Genomic DNA, 26,025 nt, shown 5'->3' on the forward strand with positions numbered 1-26,025 from the left:
TAACATGCATTTTCTTTAAATAAATTCAGAATAAAAGTTAGAAAGCCTGATACTATTTCCCATAGAACTTGTTTTTTTCCCCTCCACTTACCCAACAGGAAATAAAAATAACAACCTCTATTTCTATAGTACTTTACAATTTCAAAATTCTTTTATAGGCGTTCATTTGATAAAGAACATTCATTAATCCTTTTGCATTAATTCATCTGATAAAGAATGATAAACTTACCCTCTTTGTAGCTCTGCTTAGAGTAATTCCATAAAGATATGAGTGTGCTCTCATGCCTGCTGCCTCATTCATTCAATAAATACTTATGGCCTAATCTGAGGCAGGCACAGTTCTAAACTCTGAGAATACAGCGGTAGGAAAAAGAAACAGACAAAATCCTGTCCTCATGGTGCTTACGTCCTCAGGAACACAATAGAATTGTCTGACATATATCAATCTAGTTATGAGTCCATCAGTACCAAATAGCTTAGTTTTTCTGTACTGTGTTAAGTAGAGAAGGAGGTTTAAATAATTATTATAAGCAGGAATACCCAAAAACTAATAAATTGAGGTAGGTTACTGCTTAATGGTATGGGGAAAGTTTATTAATTCACCATAAGAAAAAACACACTCCTTTGAAGTATTTCTCAAGTAAGAAAATGGATCTTTCCATTTACCATAAATCCAGCACAGAATAATGAACAGCATGGTACTTCTCACATCCATTCATCACTCACAGATTCATTATCAGTGGAGCATATTACATTTGTTTTCACTTGAATGCTTGCATCAACTTTCAGGAGATAGTAAAATTATCCAAATATTCCAGATTAAAACACACACACACACACACACACACACACACACACACACAGACACAAACTCAGAGAGGTAAGGTAATGAGCCCAGAGTCACAAATTTTTGGCCTCTATAGTCTCAGACCCAGATTTTTCCACTTGATCTTTCTATTTCTGAGGACCCATGACTCATATGAACTTAAACTTCTCATTTTGAAGAGATTCCAGGATGAATGCCTTTTCCATTGAACTTCTAAAACATGTTTTCTGTGTACTTCCTGTGACATTTATCATCCCAATCGTCTATTAGGTTTATTGCTTTCTTGTCCTACACCTTCCTTTGGACTAGAAGGACTTTATGGTCATGCAGTCTGGTTGGTTAAATGAATATGTGACTGTGTTTGCTTGTTTGTTTATTAAATAGAACAGTGGATTCTACTATGCAGCTCCTCTCATCAAAGGGGAGCTGAAATTGCCCAAGCAATAGATTATCAGAGCAGAACCTTCAGTGGGGCAGTTCTTTCAGGAAGACAGATCAACAATATTATTATTGAGTACCCACTGCACATCAGGTACAGTTTTGGGTGTTTTTCATGTATTACATGGCAGAAAGTCAGCATTGAGGATTGGTATGTGTAGCAGTCAAGCACATGAGTTCTGGAACCAGATCACCTTTGTTTGATGACCAGCTCTGCCACCTGCTAGCTGAGTGGCTTTTGGCAAGTATGTAACCTTTCTGTGCCTCAGTTACATTTTCTCATTAAGTGTATTGTGAGGCTTCAATAAATTAGTTAATATGACATGCTTAAAACAGTGCCTGGTTTCATTCTTCTACCTGTGGCTTGCACATGGTGCTGGTGGTTTCCCAGCACCATTTATTGAATAGGGCATCCTTTTCCCAATTTATGTTTTTATATGTTTTGTCAAAACTCAATTGGCTGTAAGTATTTGGCTTTATTTTTGGGTTCTCTATTCTGTTCCATTAGTCTACATGCCTATTTTTATACCAGTACCATGCTGTTTTGGTAACTGCAGACTTGTAGTATAATTTGAAGTTGGTTGATGTGATGCCTCCAGATTTGTTCTTTTTGCTTAGGGCTTTGGCTCTTGCTTATTGCTTATGGCTTGGTGCTTATTGCTTTGGTTATGTGGGCTCTTTTTTGGTACAATATGAATTTTAGGATTTTTTTTCTAGTTCTGTGAAGAATGATGATGATAGTTTGATGGGAATTGCATTGAATCTGCGGATTGCTTTGAATAGCACGGTCATTTTCACAATATTGATTCTTCCCACTCACGAGCATGGGCTGTGTCTCCAGTTGTTTGTGACATCTATGATTTCTTTAGGCAGTGTTTAATAGTTTTCCTTTTAGCAGTCTTTCACCTCCTTGGTTATCTCTCACTATACAAAAATCAACTCAAGATATAGCAAAGACTTAAATCTAAGACCTAAAACCATAAAAATCCTAGAAGGTAACATCAGAAAAAGTCTTCTGGACATTGGTTTTGGCAAAGAATTCATGACTAAGAGCCCAAAAGCAAATGCAACAGGAACAAAAATAAATAAATAAATGGGACCTAACTAAACTAAAAAGCTTCTGCACAGCAAAATCCATAATCAACAAAGTAAATGGACAACCCATAGAGTGGGAGAAAATATTCGCAAACTATGCACCTGACAAAGGACTAAGATCCAGAATCTACAAGGAACTCAAACTAATCAACAAGAAAAAACAATAATCCCATTAAAAAGTGGGCAAAGGACATGAATAGATATTTCCCAAAAGAAGATATATGAATAACCAACAAACATATGAAAAAATGCTCAACATATGTAATCATCAGAAAAATACAAATTAAAGCCACAATGAGATACCACCTTACTCCTATAAAAATGGCCATTATTAAAAAGTCGAAAAACAATAGGTGTTGGCATGGATGTGGTGAAAAAGGAACACTTTTACACTGCTGGTGGGAATGTAAATTAGTACAACCACTATGGAAAACAGTGTAGAGATTTCTTAAAGAACTAAAACTAGATCTACCATTCAATTCAGCAATCCCACTACTGGGTATCTACTCACAGGAAAAGAAGTCATTATATGAAAAACACATGCACACACACTTATAGCAGCACAATTCACAATTGCAAAGATACGGAACCAACCTAAGTGCCCACCAACCAACCAGTGGATTAAAAAAATGTGGTATATATACACCATGGAACACTACTCAGCCATAAAAAGGAATGAGATAATGTCCTTTGCAGCAACTTGGATGGACCAGGAGTCCATTATTCTAAGTGAAGTAAATTCAGGAATGGAAAACAAAAAAACCATATGTTTTCACTTATAACTGGGAGCTAAGCTATGGAAACGCAAAGGTATGGAGAGTGGTATAATGGACTTTGGGGACTCGGGGGTGGGAAACGTTGGGAGGGAGGTGAGGGATAAAAGACTACATATTGGGTACGGTGTACCCTGCTCAGGTGACAGATGCACTAAAATCTCAGAAATCACCACTATAGATCTCAACCATGTAACCAAAAACCACCTGTACCCCAAAACCTATTGAAATTAAAAAATAAAAAAAAGCCTGGTAAATAAGCATTCAATAAATGCTATGTGTTACTATTATTTCACCAAATTTAAAGATGAGAAAACAGAAGCTGGTAGAGGTAACTTGTGCAAGATTACCAAGCTGGTGAGTAACTATCCTCAGAGGGACTGAAGAGGGGCCTGGGCCTGATCTTCCCCCTCTAGAAGTCTATCATATCTAGCCTATCCTGCATATGGTGGAATTAGCCACTGCTAGAGTACTGTCTACATAATATGTTAAAGTACACTTAACTTGGGTAACAAAAATGAGTAGGTGGCCGAGCACCCACTAGTTATAAGCCTATCTACTTGCTACTTTAGAAATGGGTAAAAAGGGTTTTAAAAATATTAGACACAGAATGTTTCCCTTATGAGGAAGGGACAAGGTATCAGTGACAGACAGGCCTGGGTAGGGTGAAATTCCACCCACGCCCCATCAGGACAAGGTTTAGGGCACCAGGGGTTAGGAAACACCAAAGATAAATAAGTCAATTTTGTCATTTTCCTGGGTTTTTGCTCTTCATCCCTTACCAGACATACTTCTGGGGCAATAGAGACAAGGACAAGGACAGGGAAAACCTTGGAGCTGCGTAACTCCTGATGGTTCTGTCCCCTTCCTTGGGCACAGTTCATTGAAACCTACTTGTGGAGAGGTCTATGGTGATGGGACACAGTTGAGGCAGAGAGAGTAAAGAAGCAAAACAAGAGTCCTCCCTTTGAGAGGAAAAATTGTCCCTATCCAAGTCAGTTCAAATTAGTAATCTAAAAGAAAAAGAAAACTAATTGAGTTTAACACCCTCATCACTCCTCATATGCCTTTACAGGGAAAAACTGTCTTGTCAAAATTTTTGTATGGTTTTCATTCTCTGAGGTTTGCTTTAATTACTAAAACATTTACCTGATGTAATAGCATCCTGCGTAGCTGGCATTAAGGTCTTTACTTCTTTAGACTGGACCTGTTAGATAACATAAGGAAGCTTTCTTGGATGATTTGAGTCTAAAGGCATCTCTATCAAGACTCAGTGCTAGGGTTTTCCTGGGATACTCAGGAACAGAGCATGTTCACCTTTGCAGAAGCCCTCTGTGCTACACCATCCCCTCCAAAAGTCCTGGCAGAAGAGTGCTCTCCTGTTCTGTTTGTAGCTGGCTGGGGTCACAGATGGAAATGAGCAGAAACTGAGCAGTGCCTTGCTACCTCCTGGGGGGCTGTCAGAACCCGTTCACACTAGAGGGGCTGTTGGAGCCATCCTCCTCAGAGCACTAAAGGCTCAGGCCCTTTCCTACTTTTGGGACCTGTAGACTGTTTTCCATTTCCCCATGAAAGCTGGAATGCTAGATAAGTGCTGGCTTTAGTTACAAAACCCAAGGGATCCTAGAAAGCCAAGTATGTGTGCCAAGCAGCTCTGACCTGCAGTATCCATCAAGGACCTGGTTGCAACTGCAGTTCTTACAGTTTTAGAAGGGAATCCTGCTCAGAGGCCAGAAAGAATCATTTGGTGTCACACAGGATCAATTTATTGGTTTAAAAAAAGGCCAATGATAACCGAAGAATTGTGAAATTTTCTTAGTTGTTATTTAAAAAAATCCAAGTATTTGGCATCCTTCAAATGATAAAAGCGTGTAGCAAAGTTTAAAAGACTGTTGTCCTTTGTAAGCCTATCCACAAGGCCAAGAAGGCCTTTGAACTCTTGAGAGGACTGTACTTGGCTGATAATTCTTTGGAGATATGAGCTGATGGATGTGCTGAAACCTCCTCAAGAACCATTTCCCTCCACCAGCCAGGAGTCAGGGAATAGTAGAGCTGAGCAAGGCAACCTTGGCAAAGACAGGAAAGTCACCCTGGATGCTCAGTTCAAGAGGAGGTCAAGAGCTGTGCAGCGAACACCACTCCATTATAATCTATTTGTGGAAAGCATAATGTGTATTTTTGTTAAAGGACAATCATACACTGAGGAGAATTAAGTTGGCAGTCTGGTGTTTAAAGGATCAGTATGATAGACAAATAAAGTAAGTGTGAGAGGAAATTTTCAACAACAACAAAAAATGACTTGAGAGAAGATGTGCTGAGATGACAGTTACTATATGAACCATTTACTTAGGTCAAAGCGCCCAAGATGACAGAAAAGTCACTTAGCTTTCTTAAACGGACAAGCCCTGAAAAACAGCATCCTGCTCAAGCAGTTCATTTACTACCCAGTCAACCACAAACTTACCCAGGAGGGCATGAAATTGTGTCTGGAGCAAACTGTGGCCAAGCCCATGAAGACAAACCATTACTTTCTGGAGTGGCTTTTAAAAATTAAAAATAGGAAAGATATTCCATGAGAAACTATATTCTTTATTGGATAAGTCTAACTGGACTAAGAAAATAGCATGTTTAACTCTCTATTTAAAGGGCAAGAATCAAAATGAGGATAGTTTTAAAGGACCTCCAAAAATAAATGAGTTAAGAATATCTTTTACCTTATGTTTTCAGATTGTGGCAGCAAGGGGTTAGCTTGGTAAGTGGGTGAAGCATTGTGAGGTTATGTTTCTGTGCTTCCTAAAGAAGAATTATTAATATCACCAATCATAGAATTACCTCTGCTTCCTCACAGCATCTAATCCAGAATAAAATCCTACTTCCTTGAACTCTTACCAAAATCACCCAAATCCTATAATAAGTCTTTTCTAACACCCCCTTTTCAAGACACCCCACAATTTCCCACGGAGTGAGATTATCTTCACTGCAACAAATGGATAAACCCAAACTTTCTTACATTTACAGGCAGATTCATGATTGTCTTTGACCAGAGGGCACTGACAATGTAATAACAGACAGAAGTGTTGGTAAAATTCTGCAGTTCAAAGTGAGACAGCTCCCTTAGGCTGTGTCCACATGCATTAAAAAACTTGTCATTCAGTGAATTCAGTCAGACTCTTGCAAGAACCACTTCTATTCATTCATTAAAACAGGGTCCAAAATCATTAGTCAATGCGTATTTGTAGCCTCTTTCCCTGTTTCTGCCTTTAATAAGACTCCTAGACCGTTCTTCCTCACTCCTTACCCCATATTCCTAAGAAGGAAAGATCCTGACTGGCTTAGTCAACACTGGGCCATTGATTGTACAAAATCTAGGGACTGGGAGAACCAGTAGTAACTGAGAGATAGGAAAGGTGAACTCAATCCATGCAATAAAGAATTGAGCTAGGGTGGGTGGGGAGAAAAAAGAAAGTCTGCAGCATCGGTTTTAGAGGAGCCAAATTGGTGAGGAGGTGGGAATCTGGGAAGAGAGACACTAAAGCACCTGCAGGAGTTGAGACAGTGGATGTGAAATACAATGATGAAAAAGAATTTTAAAGAAGTTTCCCTGTGCTTTATGAAAGCACCATATACCCCCCAGCCCTCTCTCATGTTCACAGCCTTCTTTACATAAAAGCAAAAACAAAATAACTTGGTATTTTGGAGATTGATTTAAGGCTTAAATGCAAAATCTGAAACCTTAAAAATTCTTGAAGAAAACCTAGGAAAAACTTTTCTGAACATTGGCCTAGGAAAAGAATTCATGATTCAGGCCTCAAAAGTAAATGCAACAAAAACAAAAATAGGCAAATGGAATTTAATTAAACTAAAAAGCTTCTGCACAGCAAAAGAAATAATCAACAGAATGAAAGACAATCTACAGAATGGGAGAAAATATTGGCAAACTCTGCATCCAACAAAGGACTAATATCTAGAATCTACAGGGAACTCCAACAATTCAACAAGAGAAAAACCAAATAACCCCATTACACAGTAGGCAAAAGACAAGAACAGACATTGTTCAAAAGAAGACATACAAATGGCCAATAAGTATAAGAAAAAAATGTTCAATGCCACTGATTGTCAGAGAAGTGCAAATTAAAACCACAACGAGATACTATATTATACCAGTCAGAATGGCTATTATTAAAAAGTCAAAAAATAATAGATGTTGGTGAGGATGCAGAGAAAAGAGAATGCTTATACACTCTTGGTGGAAATGTAAATTCGTACAATTTTTATGGAAAACAGTGTGGAGCTTTCTCAAAGCACTACAAATAGAACCACCCTGTAATCCAGAAATCCCAATACTGAGTATCTACCCAAAGGAAAAAAATTATTATATCAAAAAGATACCTGCACTCACATGTTTAGCACAACGCTATTTACAATAGCAAAATCATGAAATTAACCTGTGTCCATAAATGAATAATTAAAGCAAATGTGATATATATGTACATATATATGCATACATATATATATACACACACACACATATATATGTATATACACACACACATACATACACCATGGAATACTACTTAGTCGTGAAAAAGAATGAAATCATGTGTTTTTTTGCAGCAACATGGATGGAACTGGAGGCCATGATCTTAAGCGAAATAACTCAGAAAGTCAAATATTCCATGTTCTCACTTATAAGTATAGACTAGATCCTACTTGTTTTATCCTGTGTATGCAACACAGTGCCTGGTATGGGGCAGTTACTTGACATACTTTGTTTTATCAAATAAGTGTTATCTGGCTTCTTGTTCTAGTCATCACCACCATGCTTTGTCACTGGCAAAGCATTGTAAGGTATCTGTCTCTGTTCAACCAGCATAGACAAATATCCAAGTACTTCTGCTTTTTCCCTCCTTTTCTTTCCCAATTCAGGCTGTCTTTCAGGATAATAATAATGATAAATCCTGTGTATGGGCATTGTACTAAACTCTTCCTTTTCATTATTTCTACTAATCCTCACAACAATTCTGGAGGTAAACATTGCCCACTTTAAGGTTAGAAATCTGAGGCTTGGAGAGGTTTCATAACATGTCTAGGACATAGCTACTAAGTAAGGAATCAGCAATGCAAAGCCCAGCCCCACTAAGTTTCAGACTTTACAAACCCTTCAGTCAATCCCTAACTTGTGTCATCAGACCTATTTCTCATCATCTTCCTAAATTCCAGCTCAATAGGACCACCAGAAATTCTCTTCATGTATCCTAACAACTTTGCTTCTATTGTTGCCTCCTCCAGATGCCCCCCTCACATGCCCTGCGCAAAGCCCAACTCAAACATTTCCTCTGTCATGAGGCTATCTCTGCTTTCTCTATCCCTCCATTGGCTACAATCTTGCTTCTTTGTCATATTTAGCTTGAACTTCTCTTACAACAGGTATTATATTCTGCCCCGAATTAGAGCTATTCTGATGCACATCTTTTACTTTATCCTTCTTTACCTTCTCAACTAGGTATAATAATAGCAAACACCTATACTGCTTACTAGGTGTCTGAGAACAGTCTAAGCACTTAACATATATTAAGTTACTGAATTCTTATAATAATTCTCTAAGGCATGTACAATGCATATGCATCCTCTCTGTTTTGCCGATGAGGAAACTAAGGCACAAAAAGTTCAGTAAACTTGCCTGGGGTCATAAAACCAACGAGTAGCAATAACAGAGCTTGCACCCAGGTAATACAGCACCAGCACCCATGCCATGAACCATTAGGCCAGGTTGCTCACGTGTAGCAAGATCTGCTGAGCCAAAGAATAAATGAATATACAAATGAATGAATGTAAGCCAGCAAATTCAGTGTAAAATTAAACAAGCCAGTCACATTATTTGGTTTATATGACATCAGGTTACCCTAAATTTGTGGCATTAAAAATAATTTTTATGTGTTAATCATTCAATTTAAAAAATTTGTTCAATAAATATTTTCTGAAGACATTATGCCTGGCCCAGGGCTAGAAGCTGGCTAAGTTTGTGCTGTAAGATCTCACAATCATCCAGGGTGGAGCTTACAGGTGTCTGCCATTTGCACTGGAGTTGGTTGTGTAGATATTTAATAACTGAGACTTTATGACTGTACTTAATTTTCTTCCTATTATGAACCATGAACTAAAGCAGTGGTTCTTCCCTCCTCACTTGACATTGTCTGAAGACATTTTTGGTGTCACAACTGAAGGTGCAGATGTTACTGGTATCAGGTGGTTAAAATCCAAGAATGCCACCAAGCATTCCAAAATGCACAGGACAGCCGCCATGACAAAGATCTATATGGCTCAAAATGTCAGTAGTGCCCAGACTGAGAAACCCTACAGCAAAAATATAAAGAAAAATTCCTATGCCAAAAACCAAAGATGAACAAGAAGCTCTCACTGAGAGGGAACCTCTCAGACTCCTTGGAGGAAAGGCCAGTGTAAAATTGAGAAAAATTAATTAAACCATGGCAGTAATAAAGAAATAAACAAAGCATACCCAGCAAAATAAAATCAAGTCTAAAATACTCCTTGAATCTGCAGTAGCATTTAGTAAATTAATCTAATTACTGGGATTTTTGCAAATGCTGCCAGTGGTACTGTTGTTCTGGAAGGAGGAAGATTCAATTGCCAGCCTCCCCAGAAATTCACTTAGGAAAATTTATTATTTTGATATCCTTGTGTGCTACAGGGTTGAGGTTCTAGAATGAGCAATTGCTTCATCTAAGACAAAACATCTAAACTCAGTGTGTGCAGACGCCTGGCTCAGGAATACCCCCTCTATTTTAGAGGTTAAATATGCACCCAGAGACCACATCCTGCAGATCAGCCCTCAGAGCGGAGGGTAAGATGGCTACTCCTTTACTGACTACATAGGAAAATTTGAGCTTCCTTGAAGCTCCAAAGAGGGGTCCCTAAGGGATCCTGGGGAAAATCCCCCCATTCTCCTTTTCCCAAATTCTTTTTTTTTTAGTAGACAATGATGTCGTTTATTTAAAATGTTTACTCCAAGAAATATATATGTATTTATGTATGTATATGACAATTACAGCACTAAACCAGGCACCTTCAACCAAATCACAATCTCCTCTTTGATTCCCCTTCACTCTAAGCCTCTTTCAAATTCTTTTTCCTGAGCTGGGAGACCAGTGAGTTGCCTGCGGAGTCAGCGCCAAACACGTTCACAGCAGGGCAACTGTGTACCTCTCTCTAGGAGCGCACGATGCCCTTCTCCCCAACTCCTTGTTTTAAAGGATTTAACCCATTAGGAAGTTCATTTTGCAATCTAAGCCAAAAGGAGGTGTGGGACAAGGCAGTCTTCACTTCGAAGGCCCCTTTCCTGCTCCAGACCCTGGCTAGGGTTCTAGAACGGGCTGGCCACCGGAAGATCTAAGTCTAGCTCCTGCAAAGGCTGGGACCTTGAGTGCTGCTTCCTCAACCCTCTCGGTGACCACGACTCAAAGGGAGACCTCAAGGGTGCCAGAAGCACAGGTGCCTGGGCTGCGTTCCAGGAAAGAGAACTGTGCAGGGAAACGGATTAGGTTATCGCATGGAAGCCTGAGTCAGCAATGGTGGTTTTGGGGTGATTTGGACAAATTAGGTTAGTTTAGCAAAGCTCTGAAGTGGCAGAAGCTTCTCCCTTGGACTACTGATTGAACACAGAACAAGAGATGCGCGGGGCCTCAGACTAAGTCTTAGAGAGATGCAGGCCAGTCTCCTCCCACAGGGCCTTGGGACTGGCGCGACAGACACTGCTATGTGGCCTCCAAGGGCAGGAGTCACGGTAAGGAGAGACTGGAGTGGAGCAACAACAACTAGATCATTTTTAGGCATTTTAACATGGAGACAGTGACAAGCGGTAACAATAGCAAAGCAAAAAAAAAAAACAAAAACAAAACACTTGAAGAGACCAAAATTTAACTTTCCCATCCACCCAAGTCTCACACTCACTTAAGTTCTATTCCCATCTCCCTCATAAGCACCACTGAACTAAATATCTATTTTAAAGCGCCCAAACCAGTCCAGACCCTCTGGAAACCAAGAGCCCCAGCCAGAGCTGTCTCCGCTTTTGGGTCCAGGCGAGAAGAGCATTCCGGGAAAGGCACCTCATAACTCACTCAGCACAGTGCACACGCAGAGAGCTCGGGCACTTGACGGGGACACGGGTGGCAGCCACAGCATCAGTGCTGACGCGCAAGGAAGGGAACTCTTCAGTAATCCCAACTATTTAGTACCAGAGCCAACCAAACGTGACTAAAGGGAGCTGAGTCAGCAGAACGGTACCCCGAGTCTCAGCAACAGGACGGCCAGTGCGAGGCAGGATGCAGGTGGGGTAGAAAAGGAGACCAAAGCACAAGGTGATCAAGGCTGGTATGGAAAGGGCTGATCCTTCTTGCAAGGACTAGAGAATCCACTTGACTGCTGGCTGATCAATCTCTAATTGGCAAGTGCGTGTAACAAGGCTCAGCCAGGGCTCCACAGGAAGCCACGAAGCTGACTCAGCTGATACAAATGTTTCCACCTCTGCCCCACCCCCAAGTCCCCATGGTTCTACCACTAACTGATTTTCATTTGGACTTCTTTAACAGCTGAGGTAGATATAAATGGCTAAACACAGACCCCCCCTCCCCACCCAGGGTGGCCAGGGCAGATTCTCTATGTTGCAGCCAGAAGGCTGTGGGCGTACAGGCCGCCAAGGGGAGAAACAGAACCGACGCCGGCCTAGGCGGAGCTGCACAAAAAAGCGGGAAAGGAGTGACCCGTATGCTTCCGAAGCACGCGAGCGTGATTTTCGATGGAGGCGGGCGGGCAGGGACTGACTTTGCCTAGCTGCTGCCGGTTCCTGTAAAGGACTATTTTTTCTGAGTAAATGGCGATTCCTCTTCCATGGAGCATCTGCTTGGATCACGGATGCTAATTATAACTGGAAAGGGGGTGTTTTGGGGAGTGTATTCAGGAAAGGAAAAAAAAAAAACTTAAAAAAAAAAACCCTAGATTGCTCAAAGTTTCTACCTCTTCTGTAGGAATGGTAAGTCAACTATGAGCAAGTATTTGAATTCGACATTAAGGGGAAAAACGTACTTTGGAAAGCACAGAAAAAAAAGGTGGTTAACGTTGGATCACTTGTAAAACGGAACCTCAAGGAGTCTAAACAAAAATGCACCTTTGGTCAACTTTCGCTTTTTTAAATTCCTCATTTCACTTCACGAAGTCCCAGTGCACATGGAAATGACAGCTGCCGCCAGAGGTATGGAGTCGGAGGAGTCTCCAGAAGCATGGGAGGGTTCGGGGTTGTATTCTGGCAGTTTCTTGATCTCTTTCTCGGTCTCACTTTCGTCTCTTGCTATCACCAAGGAGTGTGAGTAGCCCATGGCAACCGTCTCTGAGAAAATGAAGACTGTGGATGCAGAGTCTTCACCTCCTGGGCTGCAATGGAAGACTTGGGCTTGTGGTCCCCCTAGCCCAGTTCCCCTAAGGTCGGTGATGGGCCCCAGCTGATGGCGCTCTCGTCGGCGGCCACAATGATACTGCTCTTCCCACAAGCCAGGCTCTGGATTCTCCAGCCACAGAGGTCCTGCACTGCTTTCGGGTACATGGCAGATTCACGGGAGGTGGTGGTGGCCCTCCGGAAAAACAGACCACCCACTTCACTGACGGCCAAGGAGCAGGTGTAACCAGCATAGATCTGGGACGCACCACGCCAAGGGAAGTCAAACAGCTTCAGCAGGCGGCGGACCATCTCGTCCTTCTGCTCTGCGTGGCCGAGCCGGCCATAGCCACCGAAGCCCCAGGAGAAGACTCGCTTCTGGGAGTCCAGGACCACGTGTGGTTAGCACCACAGGCCACGTCTCACACAACCACGTTTGGTACAGGCAGAATCTGTCCGTCTTTCGACTTCTCAATGAATATGGCCAGTCGCGGGGGAACCAGTTCGCAGTCGTACTCTATCCGCCGTGCCCCAAAGATGAACTTCCCATCCGAGTTGTGTCCCAGCTGACCATATTCAGGGCACCCAAAGGAATAGAGGTTTCCTTTTCAGTCCATTATCATACTGAATTCAGCCCCACAGGCCATTTTGGTAATTGGCTGGCCGTTATACATTATCTGCCCGGGGCTGCACAGCGTCTGTCTGGTTGGCAAGGCCCAGCTGCCCCATCTTGTTCTCACCAAACGCAAACACAGAGCCCGGTTTCATCAAGGCCAAGGTGTGGTTCCACCCACATGCTGCAGACATGGTCACTTCATGGCAGAGACCCTCGATGAGTCTGGGGGCCTCTACTCTCTTGGTGTCGCCATGTCCCAGCTGCCCCTTCTCATTTCGACCCCAACTCCACAGCTTCCCTTCCATGGTGATGAGGAGGCTGTGTGCAGCACAGGAACCTGAGACCACTGTCCGTATCCGGACCCCCGCCAGACAGCCATACCTGTGGGGACCCCACAAATTCTGACCGAGATTGCGGTAAGCAGCTTGCTGTTTAGGCACTTCTTTTCGACCAATCATGTCCCAGTTAGTTGCCCCCAAAATCAAAAGCTGCCCATTGCACTTTGACCCTTTAAGTTTGACGCGCTCCTTGGCGCCCCGCGCGCTTGTCCCCGCAGGGGTCCCAGTCGAGCTCCACGCGGTCCTAGTCACCACTGCAGCCGCAGCCGCGGCTGCTGCTGCAGCGCTCGGGCCGCTCGCCCTTCCTGCCCGCCGGACCTCCGAGCTTCCTGGGCCCGGCGCGGGCAGTGCCGTTGTCCGAGCTCGGCTCCTCCCAGGCCGCCTCCGCCGCCGCCTTCTTCCTGGGCTAGTTGGAGTGATGAGAAATCGGAGAGAAAAAAACGAAGAGAAGCAATTAAAAGACGGATCGGAGGGCTTTTTTTTTTTTTCCCCCGGCCCAGAGAGGGATCCAGTCCACTCACCAGGTACACCTCCCAAAGTACTTCTATCCAACCCTAAATCCTAGTAAGAAAAGAAGTGCACGCTCTCAGAGGGCTAAAGGAAATAAGAACATGGGATAGCGCCAGAACCCTGGGTTCAAATCCCAGCTGTAGCACTTATTAGCTGGGATGACCTTTGATAAAGTGATAGGCTTCTCAGTGCCTCGGTTTTGTCGTCTGTAAAATGGGAGATAATAACTCACCTCACTGGGTTCTTGGGGGAATTAATGCAAATAAAGTATTTGAAATAGTTCCTCGCACACAAAAAGTGCTGTGTAAACCTTGGTTATCATTATTATTAAAGTATGAGTTCATTGAAGGAAAACGCTGTACCTCATTTTTATGGATTTCCCTAGGCTTAACATAGTGCCTATGTTACTCCCAGAATATATTATCATAATTCAATTTTCAGGTGACTATATTTTGGTTTAATATCAATACTTTAGTCAAAGCGCCCTCTCATCATCTAAGGCTGATATAATTTTGGGGTTTTGCCAGGTCTGATTGAAAAAGAATATATGCTGCAGTTTTGGGATACTGCCTTTTTGTCTTCTTATTTTATCAGTTACAGAGAGGTATTTTTAAATCTACATGTATGATTGTGAATTTTTCTAGTTTAAACAATTTTTGTTTTATATATTTTAAAGATACCTTATTAGATGCATATACATTTAGAATTGTGTTTTCCTGCTGAATTGACCCTTTTTATCATGAAATGTCACTCTATATATCTAGTATTATTCTTTGTCTTAAAATATACTTTGTCTGTTTGTAACATAGCTGTGCCAGCTTTCCTTTGGTTAGTGTTTGCATGGTATACATTTACCATCTTTGACTTTCACCCTATCTGAGTCCTTATATTTAATGTGTATCTTACAAACAGGAATTATTTGGGATAATTAAAAATTATTCTTTCAACCCAGAGAACTTCCTTCAGTAATTCTTGTATGGCAGGTCTGCTAATGACAGCTTTGCTCAACTTCTAATTGACTGAAAATGTCTGGTTTGCTATAATTTTTGAAAATTCTTTTAGAATACAGAATTCTAGACTAGCAGGTTTGTTTTCTGTTAGCACTTAAAAATATCATTCCATTAACTTCTGCTTTCATAATTTTTGTTGAGAAGTTTGCTATTTATCTTAGGGTTGCTCTTTGAAGAAGATTAGTCTGAAGCACATGTTTCTTATATGTCTATATTTTACAACTCCCTCCATCATGTAATGTAAGCTACTTAGTGGCAGGGATCATGTGTGACTTGTTCATCAGCAGCATCTGGAACTGTGCCTGGCACATCTATATTTAAGGCATATTTTTGAAAGCATTTATAAATAAATGAATGAATAGTACATCATGAGCACAAGGCAATGAGCACAAAGTAGCCACTCACCAAAGAGTGAATAAATTAAGTCGTTGTTCCTGGACAAGATCTCTACCGTTATTTCTAAGTTCACAATACCATTCAGACTGTCGCATAGACCTGTAGCTTAAATTAAATTTGACCACTGCATAAACATTTTCTTGACCACTTATAGTAGTTTTGAAAAATTCTACTTATTTGTATATTAAATATCTTGATAACATCTGAAAATATGACATTAGTGATTCTTTTTAGGTTATTTATTACATTGAAGATGAGCCAAGCCAAAATGTGTTCTTTTGGAATTAGCTTTCAAACAAATGTACTTCATAATGTAATCTCCAAAGAATGAAACTCTTTTAGACACAGATATTAAAAGAAGTTTCAGGTGATTTTAATGAAATAAATTTGGTGGTCATCCCCACATCAGTTTTAACAACCATAAGAGCCAGACTTACAGATAGCTGACATTTCTTCTCCTTGTCAAAGGGAAGGAAGACCCTGTATTTTAAAACAGATCTGTCTTGCAGTTTACTCTCAGCTACTTTTTGCAGCCTCAGGACATTTCATCATCTTGTTGGTTTATAAATGGTACAGAATAACCTTAAGTTGCACCTAAGTGGTTACTTTACGATGCAAGAAGCAAGCCATTGAAGTTCAAATGTTTATCCAACCTCTAGTTCTTTGATGACATGATAAAAAAGAGATATGCTATGCATTAGTTGGAGAGGACTACCGATGTGCCATATCTGATAAAGGGTGTAGAAAATTATGGAGAAATGAAAAACCTGACCATTTCTTTCTGAGTCATAATTTAAAATGTAGCTTCATCTTTTGAATTCCTAAAACAGCAACCATTTTCAAACATAAGCATGAAGGGTGCTATAGAGTTCACCACGTAGTCTTTGGATAATCCACATCCTGGAACTTATCTAACACTGAAAAGACCTGACACTTGGCTATCTTAGTATTTTGAAGCATTCATCTGAAGCCAAGTTGTCTTAAAAGCAGGAACAGAAATGAATACCTTATTTGTTTACTCAGCAAATATTTGTTGGTCACCTATTATGTGCTTAGGTTCTTGGGATGGAGTGGTGAATAAAATAGTCAAAATCAAAATGGTCAAGCAACTCACATTCAGTGGGAAAGCCTGAGAAGAGGGACAGAGCGTAGGCAGTATGCCATGATCAGGAAAGTGCCCTGAACAGGAAAAGGCAGGTTACAAAACTGGCAAGAATGGAATGTACAGGAGTCAGCCAGATGATGGTAGGGCAGAGACTGTGGGGTAGGGATGGAGAAGGTGGGGTGGAGATGAGGAACATTCACAGGGAGGCAAGTGATTTTATAGGAACTAGGAGCATGGAGATAGCAAAACTTTCTAACTATGAACACATTCCCCACTGTAATGGATGCCATCTGAGGCAGACAAGAACCCATAAAGAGAACGGTTCTAGCTCTGTGGAAATTCCTGTCTGTGGAAATTCCCATGGACCTGTTGTTACTGATACTTATTTCTTATAAGTGTCTATTAATATGGTAATACCAGCAACTATTTGTTGCATGATTGCTGTATCAAAGACATTACCCTGAGGGTTGTGGAGACCAACTCATCTCATCCTCTACTAACCTAATGAGGTGAGCACTTTCTTTCCATATAATAGATATGGCCAAAAAGCCTTAGGCAGGGTAATTTGCTCAAGTTCACAGAACTAATAAATTGTGGAGCCAGGGTATTAACCTGGGTCTGCCAGATAGCAGAACTATTGTATTTGGTAGAGGTCAAAATATGTGACTAAGTATACAGAATTATTCAACAATTATTTATCCAGTATCTACCATGGCCAGGAACTACACTAAAATCATAGATCCAAGGAAACGTTAAACAATTTCTGGCCCCATCCTCTCATTTTAGGTGTGAGAAAACTGAGGCTCACAGGAGCTCACAGGAGCTGAAGACTTAATAATATGCCATTACTCTCTGTGTCAACCATGAATGGGAGAGAAAACATAAAAAGAACAGAAGAAATAATGGAACTGTGGATTTTAATTTTAAAACATTTAAAAGATTGAGGGTGTAAATATTCCCTCAAAGTTGCCCCTCTTTTCTTCAGTTAGTCACCCAGAATGAAAATGCATTAGAGGAAAGTTTAAATCAAAATCAATTAAATGACATCAACTTTTCTCTCCAAAAATGCTTTTAAGGTGAAGATCGTAGGTTGTATGTCTTTGTGTTTTTGCATTTTTACAATATGCTCTTAGGTACCCTTCCTGGAGTAATCCTTCGATGTGTTTATAATGACTTCTATAGACTGGCTGGAGATTGGTCTACTTAAAAATGGCAACCGAAAGAAGCAAGACCTTCCCAACAAACGACTCTTGGCTTTTCACTGGAGTCAAGAGGACTTTAAACATTCCCCACACTGGTCCACCAAACACTGGAATTTGCCATTGCCATGGCATCATATGAGATGCATTCACTAAATTAACATCTGGGTATGATTATCAGTTTCTTTTCATCTGGAGTATTCATTTTTAAAGTTTGACCCATACTTCCCATTTACTTTCCAGAAGGTAAACAAGATTCCAAATGTTTTAAGCAACCTGTGGCACAGGCACCAACCTGGCTCCATTCTTGGAAACCACGCACGAGAGGAAAACCTCTATAAGCTAAGTTACACCCAAGTAATTTGGGCAAATTGCAGTGGGGAAGGAGATCAGGGCATATTAATTACTTGGCAAGGGTGTTCTTTATATAAACCACAAAGGTAAACCTTAATCTAGTTCCAGGAATGTCTGACTAATAGGCCATGATTTATGGGAAGTTCTTGGCCATGATAATTCTTGTCTTTGGCCAGTAAGAAATCAATGATCCAGAGCAACTATTTTCAAAGTATGTTCCCTAGAAAGTTGATAGAAAATTAATGTGGAAAAAAAAATAACCTTAAACAAATGTGTTGCAAGCAAACAGGTTTGGTGAAATCTAAGGCCAAGGAGTTTTTCTACTGACAATAGTTTAGAATGGTCAACGATCTATGGTGTATTGAGCCTTTCCAAACTTATTTAAAGACAGCCTTTCTTTTGCAGGGTAATCTCACCTTTATCTTTTCTTTGCTGTAGGTCCTCATGTCCTAGGCCCAGTCCCTAACCACTCTAACATTTACCTCTCTCCTTTAAAAAATGGAATAACACTTCATATCATGGGGTTAATATGAGGATTAAGTGTAATTTATATACATTTATAGTTGCCCTGTAAATGATAAAGTATTAGACAAATGTCTGTGTTTTTAGGTAGGGCCATAACCCTGGTGGTGAATTAAAATATATGTCTCTTCACACTTTTTAGCTCTATTTAGACATGTATATAGTCCTTTATGGCTTAACAATTTGTCTTTCTTGAGCAACTTCATCCCTGCTTAAGCTACTTTGGCCTGTGTTTCTTAAAATTCTGCCCATGGCCTCATTGTTGCATTTGCCCTGCCTGTTGCAGTACACACATGTACACAGCATTTTCCAAGGTATAAAATTTTGAGGGAAAATGGGATTAAACAATGTTCAACAAACGTCACATGTGTTGGTTCAGCCGGACGTCTCAGAGCCTTCATTACACATAGCATTATGAGACTCTAACAGGGAAATATAACTTGCAGCATATACTTGCATAACATGCAGGGAAATATAACTTGTAGCATCTTTTCCAAATTTATTTTACAATGGAATTCCTTTTGTCCTGTGATATCTATGAGTACCAGTGGTTTGCAGAACACACCTTTGGAAAAGCTGCTGTATAGGCTTGGTAGAAATCAAATGGCTTCACTGAGAAGGAACATCTCAGAGACTATATCTCCAATAATCTCACATTATTCCTTGATATTGATCTGTAGTTTAAGTATGACACTTAAACCTAAGTATGAAATTATGGAAGTAAAATGTACAAATTGCAACCAGTTTAGTTACATATCATAAAAAGTTTTGACAATGTCATAGCTAAACAACTTCACAGATAACATCTTGGGTAACAAGTTTGCAGAGTATAAAGTAACTGAATAAGTTGAGTTTTCTGATTAATTTAGATAAAATATTAGGCTAGACATGTCTGTAAAATTCTATAAGTATATTTTTAGGCTTTGTCAACTCAGTAAATAAACATATTTGAAGCATATTTTGATGATTCAGGATCTTTATCTGTGCAGGATGTTCATTTTATTCAGTGACTATTAGGTAGCCTACAGAAGTAGACGGTTCTGGGGGTTTGCCTAGAATATGTACTGATCCACAACATATGTTAGAAGCTTTTAAAAAAAATTAACAAAAGCTTATTTTCTATGTATTTGTATAATATAACACCTCATGGGTTTAGGCAAGCCAGTAATTATTATCTCTTCTATATCCTACTATCAGTGAACCTACGACACTGATAGTCTTTGGCTGGTGCAGCTCTCTGTACCACATGACTTGCCTCCTCCCTACTCAACCCCAAAACCCCAGTTATTTTCAGTTATAGATGATTAGACCAGGCTAGATACTTGACCTGAGCTTGGGCAATCAGATTCCTTCTCATCAGAATTTGGAAATGAAGACTAAATGTTTGGGTCAGTTGGACAATGATGAGTGTTTGTGATATTGATTTGGGGACAAGAGAGGGCAAAGCTACCCAAGCCCCCGAGAGTAAATGATTCATCTGTTAGGACACAGATTCAACCACTGTATTACAGACAAAATAAAATGCCTCAAAAAAAGGTAGGAGATACTGTTTTTCTCGAACCCAGACTTGAGATAGCAATTTCCCATTGCTGGGGACCTAGACTTCTGGCCTACTCATTGTTAGGATGGCTCAGTCCAAAATAGCTTACTACTATACTTACGTCGCAGTCAAAAGGATGCAGAAAGCAGGCTGTCCTCTCCTATGACGACAAAGGTACATATGCCACGTGTACATGAATCCAGAACTTGATTGAGTGGCCACACCTAGCTGCAAGGGAGTCCAGAAAATATAATGTTTACCAAGGAGGCCATGTGTCCAACTAAACAAAAGGCCCTATTGTTAAAGGAAGAAAAAAAGAATGGATATTGGAGAACAACTAGCAGTCTACCACAGGATGTGAATAAGCTGAGAAAAAAGGTACTCAGAGAATCAGTAGAGAGAAGTCAACAGGCAGCAAGAAGCAGAAATGACAGAGAGACAGAGTCAGAATCAGAGAGTCAGGGAGTGGTTGTCTGTGACTTCCCATTTCCTGGACATCCATCTGTCCTTACTACATAGAAACTAGCTTCTGTGAAATTTATCTGTAGCCTTTCAACAAGCCCCACTGTTTCTTGAACTAAATTGAGTATGTCTGTTTATCTTTTTTGCAACTGAAATAATGCAGATAACATGTATTGTATTTATTGAGCACTTAAAATACGTTAGGCATTGCGCTAAGTGCTTTCCATGGACTGTTTCGTTTAAACCTCATAGCAATTCCATGAGGTAATTTCTGTTCATTCTCAATTTTTGTGCCTGAGAAAAATGAGGCTTGGGAAAGCCTCACTGTTAGCAGGTAGCAGAGAATAATTTGAACCTGAACTCTAAAGTCTTGCTCCACATTGATGATCTTTACCACCACTGAAGTCACGCATGAGCTTGTAGACCTATGGTAGGATGAGGCCAGGCAAGGCTGGGGCCTGAGACCAGGCTGACTCATTAAAATGAGGTAGGTACTGAGGAACAACACACAGTGATATGTCCTGGGAAGAAGCCCAGTTGGAGGCAGGAACTCGATGTCTGGGGCCACACAGGTAGGCTGTTGAGCGTATCTAACCTGCAGAGTTGGGGTTGTCCGTTAGGCATAGTGATGATCAATTCATAAGTAGACAGGAAGGCTGGCAGGTGGACATCAGTGCATAAGCTTATCAACGGGATTCTTGGAAAACGACTCAATATGTTGTTGAAAGTCATCCAATTATTCTACTATCAAGAGTTAAACAGTAAACTGATAAGGTTAGGTAACTAAGAGGTTAGGGCAGTAAGAAAAGCCTCACAAAGGCATGGCAGGGTCTGTGAACTAGGCAGGTTATGATAATCCTTTGCTCATTCCAGGAAGTTGAAGGGCTCGTTATAGCAGGTTAATTGCACTTGAATAATTGCAGTTTATACCAAATCGTGTTGACTTCTGACTCCTTGGTAAGGTCTAGCCCTATGACTTCTTGCTTAGAGGCTTGTCTGTTACCACACCTCCTGTCTTTGTAAGACCCAAACAACATGAAGCAGTCCCACTGTTGGAACTTAAGACAATTTTCACCAAGCAGCTCATAGGACTACAGATTGAAGTCATTGGAGAAAAGGTCTTTCTCCTAAGCAGATCTACACAAACCCTAACTGGTATCAAGGGAAAATGTTTACTATGTGTACCTCTTCATAGTAGAATAATTGGATGACTTTCAATAGCACCTTGAGTTTAAGGAATGAGAATTCCAACAGTCACAGATTCTAGAAGTGGTACATAGTGAGAGTGATTCCATAAGTTGACCTAAGAGCAAAGGGTTCTGAAGTTTCCAAAGAGAGATAAATTGACTTAATTTCTACGCATTTTAAATTGCTAATCTTCCCCACTATTGTTTCTACTCATTTTGCTGCTAGTCTCATAATTATCTTGCCTCTCCAGCTGCATATGTATCTTTAACATAGCATTCACCAGCTGGCATATCTTCAGATAATTTTTAGTAGAATTCTAGAATTACAGAAATCAGCCTCCAAAGGTTTTCCAATAAGCCTTGAACCAAATATTTGCCAATATGTATTCCTGCTTGTAGAAGGCGTTTGAGGGTGAAGTAGGAAAGATATTTTCTTCTACCCTGTTCCTGACAGGCTAGAGAAATATGAAGGGTAAAAAGAGAGACACATTGCTTTCACAGCTGTAAGAAGGAAAGGAGATTTGTGATTGGATCAGAGAGCCTGAAGTGCAAATAATAATTAACAGAGGATAAAACCTTAGAGAACTAACTGTGGTGATTACCCCAGAGATAGCCCAATCTAGGATACTATTGAGACAAGCCTTTTAAGTTATAATAGAGAGTGAATAAGATTTATTAATAACATTCATTGATAAGATTAATTTTTCCAAAAATTTCGGTCAGTAGTTCTCAACACTGGCTGCACATTAGAATCCCCATGCTCTGGCTACAGTTAAATCAATTAAGTAAAAGCCTCTGGGGGTGAGGCCTAGACATCAGTCTTTTAAAAAATCTACCCAGCCAATGCCAATCTACGGCCAAAGTTGAGAACCACTGATTTAGGGATATTGGGAAAGGAAGATAGAAAAGATGAGCACAAATTATCTGGAGCCTGATTAGGTAGTTTCAGAATGCAAGAGTTGGTGAAAGTGGAAGTATTGATCATCTACAAGGGAATATCCAATAAACATCCTCCAGTGGAAGATGCAGGTGAAGCCTGGCAGAGGAGAAGCAGAAGGATAACAAAAGATCTAGGCCTGATTAGCGAACCTTTCATTGACAGGGTTTGTTTAAACAATGGATGTCTTCAGGAGACCCAGAACTTACTGACTTGTCTCTCCCTCTCTAGGGTGCCCACATAATGCAGAATCTGGAGGAGTGTGTCAGACAGAAAGTAAAGAGAGTTAAGGTAGTAAAGACACCATGATTCAGCAGTGTCTTTACAGCTTGTAGAAATGGCAAGAACTAACCTCAGAAGCAGATGACGATTTTACACATTCAGCAGAAAGAAGTAGGGAAATGAAATATTACTGGCATATTCCCCTATTACAAATAGACATGTGGCCTAAAGAAGGGGGCCCAAATGTTTCTGTTACTGCTGAAGCTGGCAAGGTATTCAAGGTCTGTAATAGGCAAAGGCTAAGGACAAAATGGTCAACAAGCACATGAAAAGATTCTTAATATCAGCCATTTCTAGAGAAAGGCAAATCAAACCCACAATGAAACCTCACACCCATTAGGATGGCTACTATCAAAAATGAAACAAATCAAACAAAAAATCCAGAAAATAGCTAGTGCTATTTTTGGAAACGTGTGCACCATTGGCGGGAATATAAAATGATACAGCCACCACTATGGAAAACAGTGTGGAGGTTCTTTAAAACATTTCAAAAAGATTTATCATATAAGCCAACAATTCTACTTCTGAGCAGATATCCAAAAGAACTCAAAGAAAGGTTTCAGAAATATCTGTGTACCCATGTTTATATCAGCATTATTCATAATAGCCAAGAGGTGGAAGCAACCCAAATATCTATCGATAGATGAATAGATAAAGAAAGTGTGGCCTTATACATACAACAGAATATTCAACCTTAAAAAGGAAGAAAATTCTGACAGGTGCTGTAACACGGATGAGTCTCAAGTACTTTATGCTAAGCCAATAGCAAAAAGACAAATACTGTATGATCCTACTTATATATGTACTTACAGGAGTCAAATTGATAGAGATAGAAAGTAAATGGTGGTTGCCAGGGGTTGTGGGGAGGAAAACATGTGGAGTTATTGTTTAATGGGTACAGAGTTTCAGTTTTGCAAGATGGAAGAGTTACGAAGATAAATGGTGATGATGGTTGCACAACCACGTGGATGGATTTAATACCACTGAGCTGTACCTTTAAAAATGATTAATTTGGTACATTTTATGTTCTGTATATTTACCACAATTAAAATTTTAAAAATATATATGACCGGATATTTTTAAGTGCAAAAAACCAAGGTGGAGTATAGTTTATATCATATTCAAACATTTTGGGGGTAAGAAAGGGGGATAAAATTTAGCATAATCTGTGTTATGACTTACTTTATTTGTATGTATACACACAGATTCATATCAAGAACCATTAGAAGAACAGAAAATGAATAAAATGAGAGAGGCAGAACTAAGACTTCTCAGGTACACATTACTTACAGTATTGACTTTTGAATCATGTAAATGAATTGCTTATTAACAATAATATAAGACATTTTTTAAAAGTTGAGAAGAGGCAACGTTCGAGGAGAAGCTGGTGAAGCAAGAGCCTCCCTGGGCCTCTTGGGGGCCTTAGGATTTAATGGACATATCAGCAGTGGCTTCATTCCAGGTGTTTGCAGCTCCCATTTGTATCTGGCTGAGACAAATGTGAACTAAAAAGGAAAACACTCCTGGGCAAGAGGGTACAAGGGCCTAAGAATTCCCGAGCGGGAGGGGGTGGAGCAGCTACCTTGGTATAGGACTAACAGGGCCCAGCATCTTGCTGAGGATGGAAGAGTACAGAGGACTGGAGGGGTGGGAGTGTGCTTGGAGAACTGCCTGCCATATATGAAGGAAGCCATGGTCCCAAGAGCGAGTGAAGGCCACATCATCCTGGAGGAGCAGGGAACATGGGGCTCAAAGGGGAAAGAGCAAAACATAAAGAATCCTAGAGTGTCACAAATGCCACTCTTTCCAAGAGGATTCAGTGTGACAGGGATCCCCTCCCTCTATATGGAAATACAGTGTCCCCTGTAATCCCAGCACTTTGGGAGGCCGAAGCGGGCGGATCACGAGGTCAGGAGATCGAGACCATCCTGGCTAACATGGTGAAAGCCTGTCTACTAAAAATACAAAAAATTAGCCGGGCATGGTGGCGGGCACCTGTAGTCCCAGCTACCTGGGAGGCTGAGGCAGGAGAATGGCGTGAACCCAGGAGGCGGAGCTTGCAGTGAGCCGAGATTACGCCACTGCACTCCAGTCTGGGCGACAGAGCGAGACTCCATCTCAAAAAAAAAAAAAAAAGGAAAAAGGAAATACAGTGTCCCAAGTAACTTCTAGACCAGCTCTCTGTATGGAATTAAGGTCACAAACTGCATACTTGCTCTAGACTCCAGCTCAGGTTGACCAGCAACCTGGCCGGCTTGAACCCAAGGACATCGTCCTTGTGCTCTGCATTTCCTTCTATTTCTTCCCCAAGGCAATGTTATTTTACCACTTGGGGCTTTGGTTGGCAAAGCAACGTGGGTCTGATGAGGGGAATATATTTTTCCAGGAAAATTGTTCTAGGTTAGTGCATATTCTTGTTGGGTACATTTCCAGAAGCAGTATTGCCAGGTCAAAAGGTATGTGCACTTAAAGCTCTGATAAACATTGTCAAATTGTCTCCTAAAAAGGCCACTTCAACTTGCACTCCTGGCAACAGCATAGGAGGCCTGCACCCACTTGTTCTCACCAATGTGATGTGTACAGCCAAACTTTTCTACATTTGCCAAACTACTAGGGGAGAAATGTGGTCTTATAACTCTTAAATTTCAGTAGCAAGAGCCATTTATACTACTTAATATAAATTGTATTTTTGTGTCAATTAGGAAAATTTTTCCTTTTGCTATTATAATGCAACTATTTCCCCCAGTTTGTCTTTTGACTTTGTGGCATTTTTGGTGGGCAGACATTTATCCATCTTTCCTTCATGGTTCCTGGATTTTGCATCTTGCTTAGAAAAGCTTTCCCTGCTGGCCAGATATGGTGGCTCAGGCCTGTAATCCAACACTTTGGGAGGCTGAGGCAGGTGGATTGCCTGAGCTCAGGAGTTCAAACCAGCCTGGGCAACATGGCAAAACCATGTCTCTACTAAAAATACAAAAAATTAGCTGAGC

At 40.7% G+C, this 26,025-nt stretch overlaps 1 pseudogene; it reads right to left on the bottom strand.

The window, feature by feature from the left end:
- Positions 1–12,353: 12,353 nt before the first annotated feature.
- On the bottom strand, positions 12,354–18,551 carry LOC101142873 (protein RCC2-like; annotated as a pseudogene).
- Positions 18,552–26,025: the final 7,474 nt, after the last annotated feature.

The sequence above is a fragment of the Gorilla gorilla genome, chromosome 5 (assembly GCF_029281585.2).
Source record: "Gorilla gorilla gorilla isolate KB3781 chromosome 5, NHGRI_mGorGor1-v2.1_pri, whole genome shotgun sequence".
NCBI lineage: Eukaryota > Metazoa > Chordata > Mammalia > Primates > Hominidae > Gorilla > Gorilla gorilla.